The sequence below is a fragment of the Hippopotamus amphibius genome, chromosome 8 (genome assembly GCF_030028045.1).
Source record: "Hippopotamus amphibius kiboko isolate mHipAmp2 chromosome 8, mHipAmp2.hap2, whole genome shotgun sequence".
Lineage (NCBI taxonomy): Eukaryota > Metazoa > Chordata > Mammalia > Artiodactyla > Hippopotamidae > Hippopotamus > Hippopotamus amphibius.
In genome coordinates, this window is record NC_080193.1 from 60,840,718 (window position 1) to 60,857,663 (window position 16,946).

At 36.3% G+C, this 16,946-nt stretch overlaps 1 protein-coding gene and 1 pseudogene across 2 annotated transcripts in view; both read left to right on the top strand.

Moving 5' to 3' along the window:
• The window catches only part of ARHGAP15 (Rho GTPase activating protein 15), a 652,966-nt gene that overhangs the window by 351,493 nt on the left and 284,527 nt on the right, over positions 1–16,946 (top strand). The gene's annotated exons all lie outside the window — the stretch shown is intronic.
• LOC130858678 (small ubiquitin-related modifier 1-like) lies at positions 11,040–11,948 on the top strand (annotated as a pseudogene).

Genomic DNA, 16,946 nt, shown 5'->3' on the forward strand with positions numbered 1-16,946 from the left:
CAAATAATCAATGAGAAAAATCCTAAAGTACCCATATAATCAAGGAATTGCAAAATTAAAACCATAGAGAACATATCCCACCACTATAGCCATACCTGTCATGAACAGCAGGGGTCGTCTGCACAGAAATGAAGGCTAACTATGACCAGAGTTTCAACCCTGATTTTCCAAGAAGTTCCTCAAAGGAGTCAGCTCTGGAGATGTGCACACAGACTCTTCTATCACTACCAGCAATGTGTTCAGAAAACAATATAGGGAAAGGATTTTCCTGTTGAAGGACTGGTGATCCTAAGCCATGGGAAAGAAAGTCTGAAAGTTCCTAGTGCTCTTAATTGTTGAAAATGGACTCCTCAGATCTGGAAGTTAAGAACTCTGTATTTTGTCAGTTAAGATCATAAAGATAGACATCTATTTAATGAATAGTTTAAAAGAAAGAAAAAAATTTTCCCTCCTTCCTAATGATTTTCTCCTCTTTGGGAATGAATCATCACTCATTGCTTTGAAATCAAGTCTCCAATACTTTGGCATCTCACAGCAGCTAAATAGGACAGCATGGAATGATTTTGTTGGAATAATGGTTGCAATGCTTGATCTGTGATCAGCTTGAGATGTAAATAATGATAAACTGGTCAGGATAGTCAAGACCACATGCTCTCTTCAGTCTGGCTGTTAGGTACACCATACTTACGTTTCGTTTTTTTTTTTTGGAAGCAATTAGCTAGATCATTTTTAGCCTCAGAGAGCTAGTGCTCTGAAAATCATTCTAGCAACATAGTTTCAATGTTTGGAGGCATAGTTTTATATTTTTATATACTGACTTAATTTTTAAGATTGCTAGTAGCTTGGGTTGGTCAAGAGGGGGACAGCCTTTAGCAGCCTGCTTCCTGCCTTGAAAAGTGGTGCCACATTGAGACTTGAAGACTTCAAGAAAGGTCATAGTGAACACCATCTCAAAAAACAATGATGTACAAGAAGAAGGATGATTTGAGTGGCCATAGAGGAGGATCCAAGTTGCAAAGGTTTGCTTTTGCCAGCATCCAATCCAAGTCAAAGGGTCAAGACACTTTTCATATTATTAAAATGCTAGAATGTTGCATCTGGTTAAATGGGGAACAAAAGAATGCTTGATTTGCCTTGTTTCTCCATGCTTCCATGTAACATTTTGGATCATAAAGGTGGAATAAATCATAGAATATTGTATCCATCACTTAAAAACAAAAATAAAATTAAAAAGAAAAATATCACGTTTTTATAAATCTTATCAACTACTACACTTCCTTGCATCATGAACATGTAGATATAAAAGCATATGGGTGTGTGTGCAGGTATATATACAAATATTCTACCTGTGTGGTATATAAGCTTTCTGTGAAGCAATTTGGAAATGAGCACTGAGAACCTTGAAAATATTTGTACTCTCCAAACTTAATTTCAGTTCTAGAAATCTGTTCAAAGAAGATAGTAACAACAGTATGAAAGTCTGAATTAAAATGCTTTTGATTATAATGAAAATTTTGATATTATCTAATTGCCAGCAGTGGGCATTTGTTAAATAAGTCTTTGTGCATTTATACAGTGATGTATTGTGCAACTATAAAAATTTATGTTTTCAAAGAGCAGTTGCACAATGAATGTGCATGGCATAATGTGAAGTGGGGGTAAGAAAAAACAAGCTATAAAACTTGTTTGATAAAGAGTATAAAAGCAGGGACCTGATCTACTTGTTTAGAGATGTATCTCTAAACAAAGTAGGGCTCATCAAATACTGTTAAGTATGTGAATGAATATATGATATAAAAGAAAAATACACCAAAATAGCAACAGTAACAGTGGTTACTGTTTTTCTAAGTAATGAATTTGTCATTGGTTTCTTTTATTGTTGTGTTCTCTGTTCTTTCTGTATCTTCTAAATTTTTCACAATAAATCCAAATTTTCTTTTATAATCAGAAAAAATATAAAGTAAGGCATTATTGTAAAAGATGGACATTATGTATAGGAAATACACTTCACATAGTGTCTGCTGGTCTCTATTTACGAGAATTTGGCTGTTCTCTGCTCAAATTCAAAACTCTTGAGTCGGCTCACACCAATTTTTTCCCCAAACTTCACCAAGTGCCCCTACGTGTGACTACTATAAATGTGTGTGTGTGTGTATACATATGTATAAAATACATGCTACTAATTTTATTAATTTCACTTTATCCTCTGCATGTGTGAAGGCGCAAATGACATGTCTGGAAAAATACATATCTGGAGACTAAAAACATAATTTCTCATCAAAGAGCCAGAATGCAAAGGTTTAAAAGACAAAGTGCTTGAATAATGATAAATTAGAATCTTTATTTTATACCAACCAAACCTCAGATATGAAGCACAAATTGTGGTTTATTGCTTGATACGGTAATTGCATTAGGGTTATTACTCTCTTTACTATGATTTTTTTTCTCTCAGTTGGATTTAATCCAAGAAATGATACAGTTTTCTAGGAAGATTTTACCTAAACTTTGATCCTTTTTAACTAACATATATGTGTGATTCTTCCTCTCTTTAACAAGAAGAAAAGGAGAGAAGGAGGAGAAAGCTGAAATACTGCCATCCAAGAGGAAATTTAAGAAAGGAACCCAGAGCACAGATGGCCTCAATAGAGTCTCTGTATTGTGCTGTGGTTCAGGGAAAGGGCTCTGTCCTGTTGGGCAGGACAGCTGGCAGCTCCCTGAGTACTTCTGCCACCCCTGTCAGAGGGGAACAGACACACAGAACATAGGTAACATACCTGACTTTAGCCGCAGGATAGAGGCCCCTTTTGCCAGAAGAAATTTTAATTTGAAGTGAGACCTTAGCCTTTTTCCTCAGGCTTTAAAATGCTTAGAGATTCTAGAACATACAGCCCATCTTTAAATTAAAATCCTTTAATATTTTCCTCAGATTTGACTTGTACTATTAAACTGTCCTTTCACTTTTGGCACATCTGTGGGGCAGGGAATTTATGATTTGAGGTCTTTATTCCTCTGAACTTGGAGGAAATCCCAGGCCTATGGATCATTTCTTCATTTGGGCTAAGTGTTATAAGAAAAACGTAAGGACTAAATGACTAGTTTTACTATAATTAGAGAAAATAACTCCCCCCATCTTTAAAAGAAAGCAAACTAAAATAATAGAATATACTTATAAATGTAAAAGCATTAGTAAATTCATCAGGAATTTTTTTTAACTGTCAAAAAACCCAGTATTTTTCAGTATCCATTTTCTTCAGTATGACTTATAATATCTTTGTCTATAAAGAAAAATCTAATATTTGTAAAAATGAAGGCACCAGCTAATTCTGCTTCTGAAATTGTCTGTAAATACAGATCCCCTTTGGGATGTCTTCTTCAGCATAGTGCATTGAACAATCAGGGATTCATACTAGTTCCAGCAGGCCTGAAGTTTACCATTAAAAATGAGTGTTTAGCAGGCACACATGCGATGGAAAAATGGTTGTTGTAAAGTGTATTTGACTCACCATCTGCATTCTGCCAGGGGTTTTTGTTTTCTTTACTTGGACTTTTTTTTTTATTAACTTATTCTGTGGTAGAAGTTTGCCTTTATAAAAATGACAGATTAAAGTTTAACTGGAAAAAAACTAAAAGGTTGAAAGGAAGAAATGGTTCCTAATCATTAAATCTTAATACAGAGACATGATAGGAAAATACAAAGCTCCACTGAAGGTTACATACACTCCACATTTCCAGAAGACACAGAAAACAGAGTCCCATCCATTCATCCATCCATACGTGCATGCATTCCATATGTGAGACACTGTTCTATGCACTGGAGATATAATTTTGAACCCAATAGATTAGTTACTATTCTCCAAAAATGTCCAGAAGACAATGCTGGCCCTAACATCAGGATCACATGCGTTGAGAATTGAAAGGTAACTCAAGACTGTATCTAATCGACCTTCTATTTTTACAGAAGACAGATTTAGACCAAAAGCCACTATATAAGTTAGGGTTAAAGCGGAGAAACAGAACCACTACTAGCAGGAAGGATAGACAGAGGGGTGGACAGACACCCGGAGAGGGAAACAGAGAGAAAAAGAGAGGGGCCGGGGGAAAGGGAGGGAGGGGGAAGGTAGAGGAGAGGCGAGGAAAGGATAGATATGTAACAAGGAACCGACTTACACAGTTGTGGGGCTGGCTAAGTCTGCAGGTCATAGGGCAGGCAACCAGAAGGGGAAAACTGCAAGCAGCCTAGAACTCCATAGGCAGGGGCTGACGCTGCTTGTTCACAGACAGTAAGAAAAGGGAGATTAGTCAAAAACTGGAACTCCCTGGGCAGGAGTTATTTGGAGTCTCTGATACCAGGGGAGACTTAAGCCCTTTTTTAAAGAACTCAGCTGATTAGATTTTAAGAAATGTATTTAAGTAACTTGTTTAATTTATTGAACTGATGTTAGGACAATCAAGAAATTATTATAATTTCTTTAATTGTAGTTATTTTAATGGTCTCTAGTAAGTTAGATATAATTTGATACATGTAAGGAATAGACTGAAATTATAATAATTTTAAAGAAAATAAAGGTATAACCTTGAATGAACAAAACAAATTGCGTTGGTGATTGAGGACATACAACAACGTAGCCTAAAATGAACTTTTATTAGTATGGCAAACATATTATAGCAAACATAAAAAGCAAGACTAAGTAAATAAGTAACCCTCTGTATATTCATGTAAATTTGGAAAGCCATGCTTAGTCTTGCCAGACAAGTTATTTATATTTCTAAATGTAAGTAACAAAAATTTCTGTGACAATTTCTAGTCAAGACAACTTCTGTTACAGTGGAAATGATGTAATCAAGGCTAGTTTGGCTTCTTATTGATGATCAAGACATCTCAAGAAGTTTGTGTTAGAGGGTGATTGCATTTCTAGAGATATTTATTATAGACTGCACCCTCACAATGTTTCTTACTTCTTAGTTTCTTCCCTTTATCATATGTAATAATGATATCAAAATCCTATTGATTTTCGTTGGATTTTCACATCAACTTAAAGCCTTTAATTGGATAATTCTCCTTTACCTTATAAGAAAATCCTTTTCATGTCCTATAAAGCAGTGATGTCATTTTCACAAGTGTTATAACAAGTTTTACTTTTTTTAAACTTTTTTAAAGGCTGTTTTAAAAAAAATAGTTCCTTAGCTTAATGAAGGTGTTTTAGCTTCAAAACGTTGAGATGGACAAATTCTTCTCCCATCATTCCCTCAAAATAGCTCTGCTATCCTTCCCATTGCTATTTTCTTTCCCTGTTTCTTATTTCTTCCCCCGTTAACCTCCTCCTATTTTTGTTCTTCTGTGGCTGGCCTTCCATTAACATTTAAAAATACACTTTAATGAGCATTAACCAAAAGATCCAAGATGATCAAAGGAGGCCGCAAAGGAAACAGGAGAGGGAGGAGAAGGAAGAAGAGATGAACAGTGGCACTGCTATCAGTCTTAAGCTAATTTCTGCAGCTGGCTCTCATGTTCAGAGCTGGACCAAAATTCTATAGTATTTATTAAGATGACCAAATCAGAGAACAGGAAGGATCTTGGTAATAAGAAGTCTACAGTCCTTGAATCATGGATTATTGCCCTAATATTCACCTTTAAATGTAATGAATATGGGCTATTAAAAGTACAGGGAATCTAGTCACTGATGGTCTTTGTTTTATTGATATCTGCATTTTTAGGGTATGCCTTACACGGGTATTTATTTTAAAATCCTCATTTACAGGTTTATTTAAGCAGAAAGCTAATGCTTTAAATCTTCCAGTTTAAAAATCTAGAGGCTGATATATTACATATAAAAAAAGCATAAAATGTTTGAACACATAATTACCTTTTGGACATTAATCAACTGAGAAAAAATATAAATTTTTTCTTTTCATCACTACTTTTTGACAGTTCTCCACATAAAAATTAACTAAAAGCTACCTTTGGTTATATCAGCAACCGTGATATTTTTAATTAGCTTCACTACCTCGGTTTGTACTTAGGTATGACTCTTCCCACTAGCCCCAGCTTACCTCAGCTCTCTAGTTCTGTCTTTGGAAGACAGCAAATTCCCTCACGTACCTTTGATACTTCGTGTCTCTCTTTAGGTTTTTATTTAACAGAAACCCCATGTTTGTTAGTCAAAAAACTAGTTCCTTGAACAGTCATGACTTAACCTGAAAACTGAAGTTTTTATTTAGTTTGTTTTTGTCACAGTGGGTGGGGGTCAGGGGGAGGGTCGGGGTCTTGGCAGATATCCCCAGGATGATAAAGTTACTCCAGAAGAGAATTTTTATTTTGATCGGCTATTGTGTTTTCAGTCTGTCATGGTTCCCTACATCCATATAGGATAAAGTATTAGAGTCAAACAATACAGGGCAGTTTGGAAACAGTTGGATTTTATGGGCACAATCTTATTCTTTCCATATCCATTTTTTTAAATTGTGAAAATGAAGCCAATTTTGTTTTTCAGAACAATGCAACTTCTCAAGACTCTTGGAAAAGACAGCTTGGGTTGAATCTTTTTTTCAATTTCAGCTTATGAGGAAAACGAGTCAGTTGTATAAATCGAGCATATATGTTTGTCCCGACATTCATTGTGTTTGAGTATTAGTGGAATAGAGTATTTCATGTGATAGACTTTGTCTCCTGGTTTAGTTCTTCAAGTTCCTAACTCCTATACTCATAAATCAAGCATATTCAGGCAAGAAACAGGTAATTGAAGGGAGCCATTCGCTTGGTAATTCCATCCTCTCTTTTGTGCACACATTTGCAAATGTAAATGATTTGCATCTGTGCAGACACCCTTGAGGGGCTTGTCTATCCTCACATCATTTTTAGACATCCAAGAAGTTTCTTTGTAAAACTCTCATTCTGTGATGCCAGATGGTTGATACAACCCTGCAACACCATATTTTGAGCAAGGAGGACCAGTTTAGCAGGTAGATGAAACAACACCCATTACAATTATTGTCACATCTCACGATTTGATAATGACAAAATGTACTTCTCATCACATGTTCATTCCAAACACAAAAATGAGTAAAATTGATATGGTTTTCCTTTTACACTAAGAATTGGGCACAGCTGCTCCCTTACAAACGTTAAAAGGAAAAATAAAAGATAATAACATCTTTAATTTCTCATGTTTCTCAGCATCTCTTAGAAAAACAGCTTCGTGATACATGGCTCAGCGGCCTGAAAATACCTACTCTTGCTATGCTTTTGAGCAGTGTTTTCCTTCATGTTATAATTTGAGAGAGGAATGATTTCTAACAGATATTAAGACTTGGGGATCTAAGGAAGAGAATCTGAAAACTTGAAATAATGCCTCATCATGCTGTTCAATTATTCCAGGACATTCAGATATTAAGTAAAGATGAACATTTTAAATATTTGTCATACTTTCAATTATTTGTTCTTCCACGTAAAATTAAAATGCACTGAACAGATAAGTAATTGTAGTTGGCTTTGGATTATATAATCTTCAGGGAATTATATATACAATAAATTAATGCATTAATATAACAAAATAAGTATTTTTTTTACTAGATTGAAAAACCTTAAAATAAAGCCAGTTGCCCAGAAGTGTTGTTTCCCTCCATCAAAAGGATTGTTTAGAAACTTCCTTGAGACCACCTTCAGGTCATAACAGAGGCATAATACATAATTCAGGTTATTAACTTTTTCCATTTAGGCTTACAGATCTTAGAGACACAAATATTTTAAAAGAAGAAGAAGATTTTCATGGAAAAGTATGAATTATACAGTAGTTTTATTGAGTCTTTATTGCTAATGCACATGGGGTTCAGAACCATAATGACGATATTGGGCACTTAAGTCATTAGGCTGTCATATTACAGCAAAATTATTTGTACTATATAATCATTGTTTCCTTTTTTATATTACACAGATCTAAGCTTAGTTCATCTATCTATGTCATTACAGTACTACTTGTTGTTGTAAATACCTATTTTTTAAGGATGATTTGAGTATGTTCATTGTAGTTCAAGTTCATGTTTATTAGACCTTTGCGTCCTTAAAGCTGGGGAACATGATCGAGGGAAGTTTTCAATCTACCTCATGGTGTCTTGTTTGATTATGTATTGCTTCACAGTGTCAATTGCTGTATAGTTTATATTTTAAGTACTTGTATACACACTAAAAATTTCAAGAGGAATAGGAACCAATTTCTTTTTTTTCTAGCAACATTTCCATCGTACTCATATTCAAGGCACACTCTTGTACTTAAAATTAAAGTGAAGTTCTGTTTGTATTCACCTTTTTTTTGGGCAGGGGGGACTTCAAAGATGAACGCATTAAAATGGTCTCCAGTGACTATTTGCAATAAGAACAAAATCATTTGGGGGGAAAAAAAGTAAAGCTGAACCTCAAACCTTCAGCTAAAAATCATTTGTGAACATAAGATGAATATGGCTTTGGTTTTGAGAACTTGTTTGAGGGTTTCATAAACCTTTTAAAAATGAATATTGGTTATTATTATTCAACTAATCAAACTGCTTTCCCAGAATTTGCTTTGCTTGAAATCAGTAGCATGATGGATTGCTTTTTTTTTTTTTTATTAAATCCTAGGGGTTATAGCACAATATAGCTCAGCTGGCCCATAGATGCTGTGTGTTCCCTTGTGAGAGTGTGTGTGTGTGTGTGATATAAAAGTTGAGAGATGAACATGCTTCTGAGTTTGAATAATTTTTGGCTGCAATAACGTGAATTGATTCCCATACAGGGAAATGACATAAAAGTAAAATCAGTAGTCTGTTCAAATCATAGTACAGTTAAGTCAGCTAAATATACGGCAATTAAGAGCAAAACCCAAACTCAAATTGAACAAAACCAATTTATTCTGTAGTTAGCATACACTATGTCTGAGTGTGTGTGTCTCCAACTTTTCTCACCAGCCCAAAAGCAGACAGTACCCATCCAGTCTTTCCTATATTAAAATAAATCATCTGAAACTGACCCTTTGTGATAATTTAAAATTTTTACCCTGCCATGAATTTTCAAAAACAGAATACATTTAATAGGAGAGAGGGTCAAATAAGCACTACCACTTTGAAGTATAACTGTCCTGAGCACAGGGAATACAGCTTATAAACTTAAAATGCCCAGCACCCCTGAGAATCTACAGTTAAACCATTCTTTCCTCCCAGATATATTTTAAGGTTTGGGTATAGATTCAGTTATGGTGGAGAGGTAACTAGCATGTGTGAAATTTCAACAGATCAGCACTTGAAAGTAGGCATACTAAAATTCAGACGCCTAATTATTACAGATAAAAAAATAGAGCGTGTCTTGCTTGACCTGCTCTGCCAACTTGAGATACAGTTAAAATCACCTTATTGTTTTCCTAACTGCTGTCCTTTTTAATGAATCACTCTGGCTCCCCATGTAATTGCCTTACTCAGACGCTAACAAAAAGCTAGGTGGAGAAGGAACTGGAAACAAATCAATTCAAAAATAGTCTCTTGTTTTGGTGGCTCTGATTCCGGACACGTGACTTTGCAGCTTTCTTTTCTGACATGTTGTTGCCCACTGTTGTGGTAAGGCCCATCTCTGGGCCAGCTCACCATACCAGCTGCCCGCAGTGGCCAGCCATGGTTCCAGGGGGTGGTCTCTGTATTGACACATGCCCTCCTTCAGACAGGACACCTAGAGGCTTGCTTTAGAACTGCGCTGTCCAGTATGGGTGCCACTAGCCACAAGGGTTTATGGGACATTTAAAATGGGGCTAGTCTGACTTGAGAGGTTCTGGCTGTAGGTGTGACATACACACCAGATTTCAAAGACTTAGTACAAGAAAAAGAATATAAAATATCTCACTAATAATGTTTATTTCGATTACATGGAGAATGACAATATTTTGGATAGATTAGGTTAAATAAAATATACATATTATTAAAATTAATGTCTGCTTTTTCTTTTCTAATATGATTACTAGCATATTTATAATTACATATGTGAACAATGCTGGTCTAGGCGGTCTGTAGTCTCAGCCACATGAGAGACCAGAATCAGCCCCTTGAGGAAACTCAGCCTCCCCCCACCCCGTCTCTGCTTAATTGATACAGAGAATTGAGTTTATATCATCCTTGTTATCCTTGTCATTCTTAGTATCATTTAGCCATGCAACTATCTAGCTTTACAACTTTTTCTTTATTTCTCATTCACCTTCCTCCCAAAAAAATCACCTAGAATAATTTTAATATATCCTTGAGTGTATGTGTCCTTAAAAGACATTTAAGTTTTTAATATGAATTCTATTTTTCATATTTAAATAAGATAATAAGAATAGCAACCTAATTATTCACTCATACCTGTGAATAAGGTAAGTGAGGAAAGAATGTCACAACTCTTTCTAGACGTTCAAGGTTTGAAGAAAAGGGTCTAAGGGTCAGGATCTGTTTCTTTTCTCAAACCTGTTGTGGATATAAACTCAGACTGTCATTCAGTGATAACCAATCATAATTTCCCATCTTCATAAAACTTTAGGTGAAGGTTTGCTTTCTTAGAACATAAGATTTTGTTCGCATTAAAAATGTTGAGTACTGGGGCAGGGAGGGTGGGGGGGACTCGAGGGGGGGCGTCAAGGAAGGGAGGGAATATGGGGATATGTGTATAAAAACAGTTGATTGAACCTGGTGTACCCCAAAAAAAATAAAAAATAAAAATAAAAAAAATAAAAAAAAAACAAACAAAAAAAAACCAGATGATTGAACTTGGTGTACCCCCCCAAAAATAATAAATAAATAAATAAATAAATAAATAAAAATGTTGAGTAAAAGAAATTAGAGCTTTTATTTTTCTAGAAATAAAATCAGAGTATTCTATTCATTCAACAAATATATACTAAGCACTTGTCATTTGCTCAGCACTGTTCTAGATACTGAGATTAGAGTCTCTTAAAAAAAATCAATAAAATAAAATACAATAAAATACAGGCAAACATCCTACTCTTCTGGAGCTAACATTCTGTTGGGGGAAAAATAGATGTTAAAAAAAAAGAAGTGCTCCAGCCGCAGTGTTGTGCTGTGGGGAAGGGAGAAGGATTTGTAAACCCCAGAGCGAGGTTCTGCCTACCCGAGGCCGCTGCTGTGTGGAGACCCCGGGGGAAGCCACCGTCACCATTTCTGACCAGGAGGCAAAACCTTCAACTGAGGACTTGGGGGATAAGAAGGAAGGAGAATATATTAAACTCAAAGTCATCGGACAGGATAGCAGTGAGATTCACTTCAAAGTGAAAATGACGACACATCTCAAGAAACTCAAAGAATCATACTGTCAAAGACAGGGAGTTCCCATGAATTCACTCAGGTTTCTCTTCGAAGGTCAGAGAATTGCTGATAATCACACTCCAACTGGGAATGGAGGAAGAAGATGTGATTGAAGTTTATCAGGAACAAACAGGGGGTCATTCAACGGTTTAGATATTCTTTTTATTTTTTTTTCTTTTCCCTTAATCCTTTTTTATTTTTAAAAATAGTTCTTTTGTAATGTGGTGTTCAAACAATTGAAAACTTGCACCCCATCTCTTTAAAACATCTGGTAATTTGAATTCTAGTGCCCATTATTCATTATTGTTTGTTTTCATTGTGCTGATTTTTGGTGATCAAACCTCAGCCCCCTTCATATCGCCCTCTCCTTTTTAAAAATTACACGTGTGCACAGAGAGGCCGCCTTTTCCAGGACTGTGCATTTGCAAGCTTGTGATAAATAAGATTGACTGATGCGAGTGTTCATAATGACTTTCCAATTGGCCCTGCAGTTCTAGCATGTGATTGCTTCACTCCTGGACTGTGACTTTCAGTGGGAGGTGGAAGTTTTTCAGAGAACTGAACTGTGGAAAAATGACCTTTGCTTAACTTGAAGCTACTTTTAAACTATGAGGGTCTGGACCAAAAGAAGAGGAGTATCAGGCTGGAGTCAAAATGACAGAGGTGGTGAGAATAATGACTAACTCCAAAGACGGCTTCACTGAAGAGAAAGCATTTTAAGATGAAAGAAAAATCTTGTCAGAAGATCCCAGAAAAGTTCTAATTTTCATTAGCAGTTAAAGTTATTCATGCAGAAGTGTATACAACAGAACACTGCTCTTTTTGACTTTATTTGTACTTTTTGGCCTGGGATATGGGTTTTAAATGGACATTGTCTGTACCAGCTTCATTAAAATAAACAAAATATTTGTAAAAACAAAACAAAACAAAAAAAAAGAAGTAAAATATATATTAGTGAGATAGTGAAGTTTAAAAACTTAGACAAGCAAACAAACAAATAAACCAAGGACGGGAGATAGCACCTAAGTGGAGAAGGCTTGCAGTTTTAAATAGAGAAGGAAAACCTATGAGAGGTGATTTTTAGGGGAAGATCTGAAAGAAGTGAGGAAAGTAGCTATGCAAATAAAATAAAATAAAATAAAATAAAATAAAATAAAAAGTTTTGGGCCAGAGGAAGCAACATGTGCAAAGGCCCTGAGGTGGGATGTGCTTAAGAGAGAACAAGAAGACCAATGTATCCAAAGTAAAATTAGTGACTGACAAATAACTATGAACAATCAGCTCCATCTGGGGGTATGGAAGCTTACCATAGAGACACTAATTCTGGGGAGTTTTCTTTTACTCTACTGGTCAGAGCTGATCCTGCTTGAAAGTTGTGAATATGACCCTATCAAGTGCAACAAGAGTCTTCTGGCTGCTAACCCATTCCGTCACTCCCCACCACACAAGCAATTCAGCTCCTCAGATCTTCAGATTCTTCCCCAGATATTCTATCTGCTATTAATCAAGTGTTGTGTCTTTTAAAATGTTTAATATGTAAAAAATGCTTTAGCTATGATTATTAAAGTACTATCTGTGTACTATAAGGCTGCATGAGATGTACTTCTGACACAATTCTGATAAGAAATACCATCATATAAGACAATGTTGCTACCATATTTATCAGAGCAAAATATCTGCCATTTCTATTTGGGTAGACACAAGATTTCAATTTTAAGGTATAAATGAAATATTTTTATTTGTTATTTTTTGAATTATTATTATTAGCAGAAGTTTTTGTAGTAACACACCATGCATTCATCTGGAGGGATTTATACCACCAGGACACTTTGCCATCAAAGCTGCAATTAATAAACATTCATGCAGTTGGAGAATTTGGTATACAGTGTGTTAAAAGTGTGAGAAGGTATACTCTATCTCAACAAGCAATTCCTGGGCTCTTCCTATGCTGTATGGTCATAGCTCTTTACTGACAGCTAATATTAATGTAAACAACTTAATTTTTATATACTTTCTCCAAATTTCTTAAATTATCCATATCTACTTTCTGTTTAGACACACCAGTATTGTGATTTTTAATTTTTACCTCCCAAAGTCCAAAGAGCATCTCTATTTAATTCACTTTATAGAGTCTAGTGCAAGCTGTAATTTACAATGATGGTGAGAATGATGAAGATGAGGAAGAAGTGAGGAAGAGGATGAGGATAGTAATCGATTTGTGTGCATACAAAGCATTGTGCTCTTTTACATCATAGCACTTAATCTTACGACATTGCAACCGAGTTTTTTATATTGCAATTATACAGACAAGGAAATTGAGATTCAGGGAAGCCAAGTCATACACTTGCTAAGTGGTAGATCGGGACTCAAGATCAGCTCTCTTAACACAAATGACTATGTGCTTTCCACTATCTTGCTCAGAGAGTATTCAATTATTAAACTTTTTTTTAAGGGAAGAACTATTCAATGTCATTTTTTTTTTCTCCTCATTCTTTTTGTTTAAGAACTTTCATTGAGATACAATTGACATACAATAAACTGCATATAATTAAACACTTTTTAACTGACTACTGACTGTGTGTCAGTCTTGGTGAGTGTATAGGGAGCACCCTTAAATTCCAAAGTGTTATTGTGAAGATCTGCCTCATCCCACCCTCATCTTGGACTTCCGCGTGTATTCTAACAGCGGTTTATTTCACGTGGCTACAAAACTGGCAAAAGAAGTATTTTTGCCAAACTGTTGTGTGACCCAGAGCACATAATTCTTGGTTGGCCATTCCCTCACAATGGAGCAATTAAGTTAAATTTTTCTTTGCGAGGCCCCACCCTTGGTTCATGACTCTTTCTTTCTCTGCTTTTTTGAGCCATTACATAAGCCAACACCTGTCTGTGTTGTCAGGATTGTTTTCAGACTGAAGTCCACAGGTGTTTTGTCCTTTTTTCTTTTGTGCCATAAAGTGAAAAATAGCTAAACTTGCTTTCCAGTGAGCAATTTAAGGGAATATTTCCTGGTGAAAATTGCCTAACTGAGCTGCTTGACCCAAATGGGGAGAGAGTCAGATCCTCCCAGAATATTTCCCTTTCACTCTTGGTTCTGCTTTGACAGTTTGAAGGATTTAAGGGATAACAATGACAGTAGTTATTATTATTAGCAAATCTTACTGTGTCTTACTCACCATTCACTGTGTCCCTGTTGGAATAGATGCTGATGACTACATCTGTTGTGTTATTTAAAGTAGATCTTTAACTCAAAATGAGGATGTGTGCACGTCGCCTTATTTTGAGTTTGCTTAATGTTTGCAACTGTATTTTAGAAGTAAATCCCAAATGCTTTTTTCTAAGTGCATTTTCCTTTCAATTTTAAACCTATGTGTATTTTAAAGGTCATTTAATCCGCACACTTCCAGTTTCTCTGGTCTTAAATCATGACTGTATCATTTTTTATGTAAGAGGTACTTAATGTCTCAAGAAGCTTTCAGAGACCTTAAAAACCCAAAGACGTTTTTTTCCTGAAGACCAGAAGTTCTATTTTGTGGAAAGTAAATAAGCCTGAAGAAAATCAAGATCTCAGCCTGTTCAATAGTCCAAAAGGTCGAATTTCAGAGGGATTGGAATTTGGCGAAATGTGTGTTCCCATCCCTAGCTCAATCCTCTCTATCCCCTCCTTAGCTTAGGCTGAGACACATGGAGACGATATACAGCAGAGGACTCTACTCAGTGACATCTGTGTTTGGAGGAGTGTCCTGGCAATTGGAAACAGGATCTTCTCCCCCCAGGGAAAGGGAAGGCTCAAAACCCTAAATAATAATAATCTATTACAGATTTCAGGTTACCAAAAGTTAAAGAAAGGGATAATAGCAAAACACAGCATTGCTACATGTCAAAAGCAAGGCTACTGTAATTTCCCCCCTTGGGGCATGTATTTTTCATATTATTATGCATAATTATGCGTATGAATTTAAATATATTTCCATATTCTATTCAAAAGTCTTTTTCTAAATATGTAAAATAAAATGAAACTAATTGATGGCAATGACTGCATTTAGATTCAAATCTAAAATTCCTGACCACTGGAAGAGTTGGGCCAGTAGTGGGCGCCTAGAGCAAGCAACAGACCTGGCTCCTCTAGAATATTCTTCTGGATTTAGGACACGTTTTCCAATATAGTTAAATCTGGGATTAGCAAGACATAAAGATGTGCTGACAAAAACCCAGAAATGCTGGTTGAGACATTTGGATAGAACCTTTATCCTGCTTCTTACTCTGTGGCCTTAGGCAAGTGACTTTGCACAATTTGGGTGTCTTTCTCCTCATCTCAAAAGTAAGGAGCATTTACTTTATGTTCCCTAGAGTTTGTTCCAGATATAACATTTCATGTTTCTGTGACTCCAACGTGAACTGTGCCCAAGAATGGGGTTATCTGATGGTCAGAAACAAGGAAAAGCTTGGCAATTTGATTACAATTAACTCATCTAGGAAAAGAAATAAAATATGTGGGATAATAATTGGATTTTGGCAGAAAGTAAATCTCCCATCACTATTTTTTAACAGAAGGAAGAGTTAATCTGAAGGTAGTTTCACTTGTCACAGACCTGGTGACCATCATCTCCATAAAGGGCCCCAGATACATTCAAAATAGACAACAAATAAAACTGCCTATATCCTTGACCACATCAAGTGTCACAACGATACGGGTCTTTCTGGGTCTTTTCCTGTGTTTTTCTCCTTCTTTAGAAATGTATGTTATGAATTATGATTATTGCAATGGAGCCAAGTAGTCACCGGCTCCAGCTAGATCTTTGTTTAGCAAGCATAAACTCACTGCCAGCTGCAAATTGCAGCTGTCTGTCAGCATTTGTGAGGACAAACTGCTCCACTATCCCGGATCACTTAGCTGTAGACTGCATACTGTGTCCTCAGTGCTACTCAGCTCACCCTTTGCATTTTCAATTCCCATCCTGTGGGGGAGGGTCTCTGGTTCGCAAGCACATTTTGGAACAAATAGCTTGAAGCTTATGTCAAAACGGTGCCTCTAATAGAGGGTCCTGTCCCAGTACAACTCTTTTGTGAGAGACTGACTCTAGCCTGACATTTCCAGATCTCTGATGTCCTGAAAAAGGCATGGGAGGCTGCCACTCTGACAACCAACAGCTCTTCAGGACAGAGTGACCCCTGCAGAGAGTGCCAAGAGAATGGGCCCAAGGCCAGGAGCCTGTCTCAGAGCTAGGGAATGTGAGGGTGAGAAGGCCATGGCCAAGGGGCAAAGCCAGAGGAAGGACATGGTCCAGGGGACTGAGCGCAGCCATCCTCCTGGGCCATCGCATGGAGGAGCAGGAGGCAAGACTCAGTGGAATCCTTATCTTGGAAGAAATGCCTTTCTCCAGTGTTTAAGTAAACTTGGAACTGTGTCACTTAAGGAGGGGGTTTGCAGAATGACACGTTTTGCTTGTGTAGCATTTGCCAGCCTTCTAAGCAAATTTTTTTCTTCAAATTTCCAGGCATGCTTAGACTGGGAGAAAAGCTGGCAGCACCATACCAGATTTAATTAAAGTACGAGGGTGAGTCAAAAATCATCTGCACTCTGGCTGTGGGACTTATTTTAATTAACTTTTAGAAAAGACAAATACATCATTTTT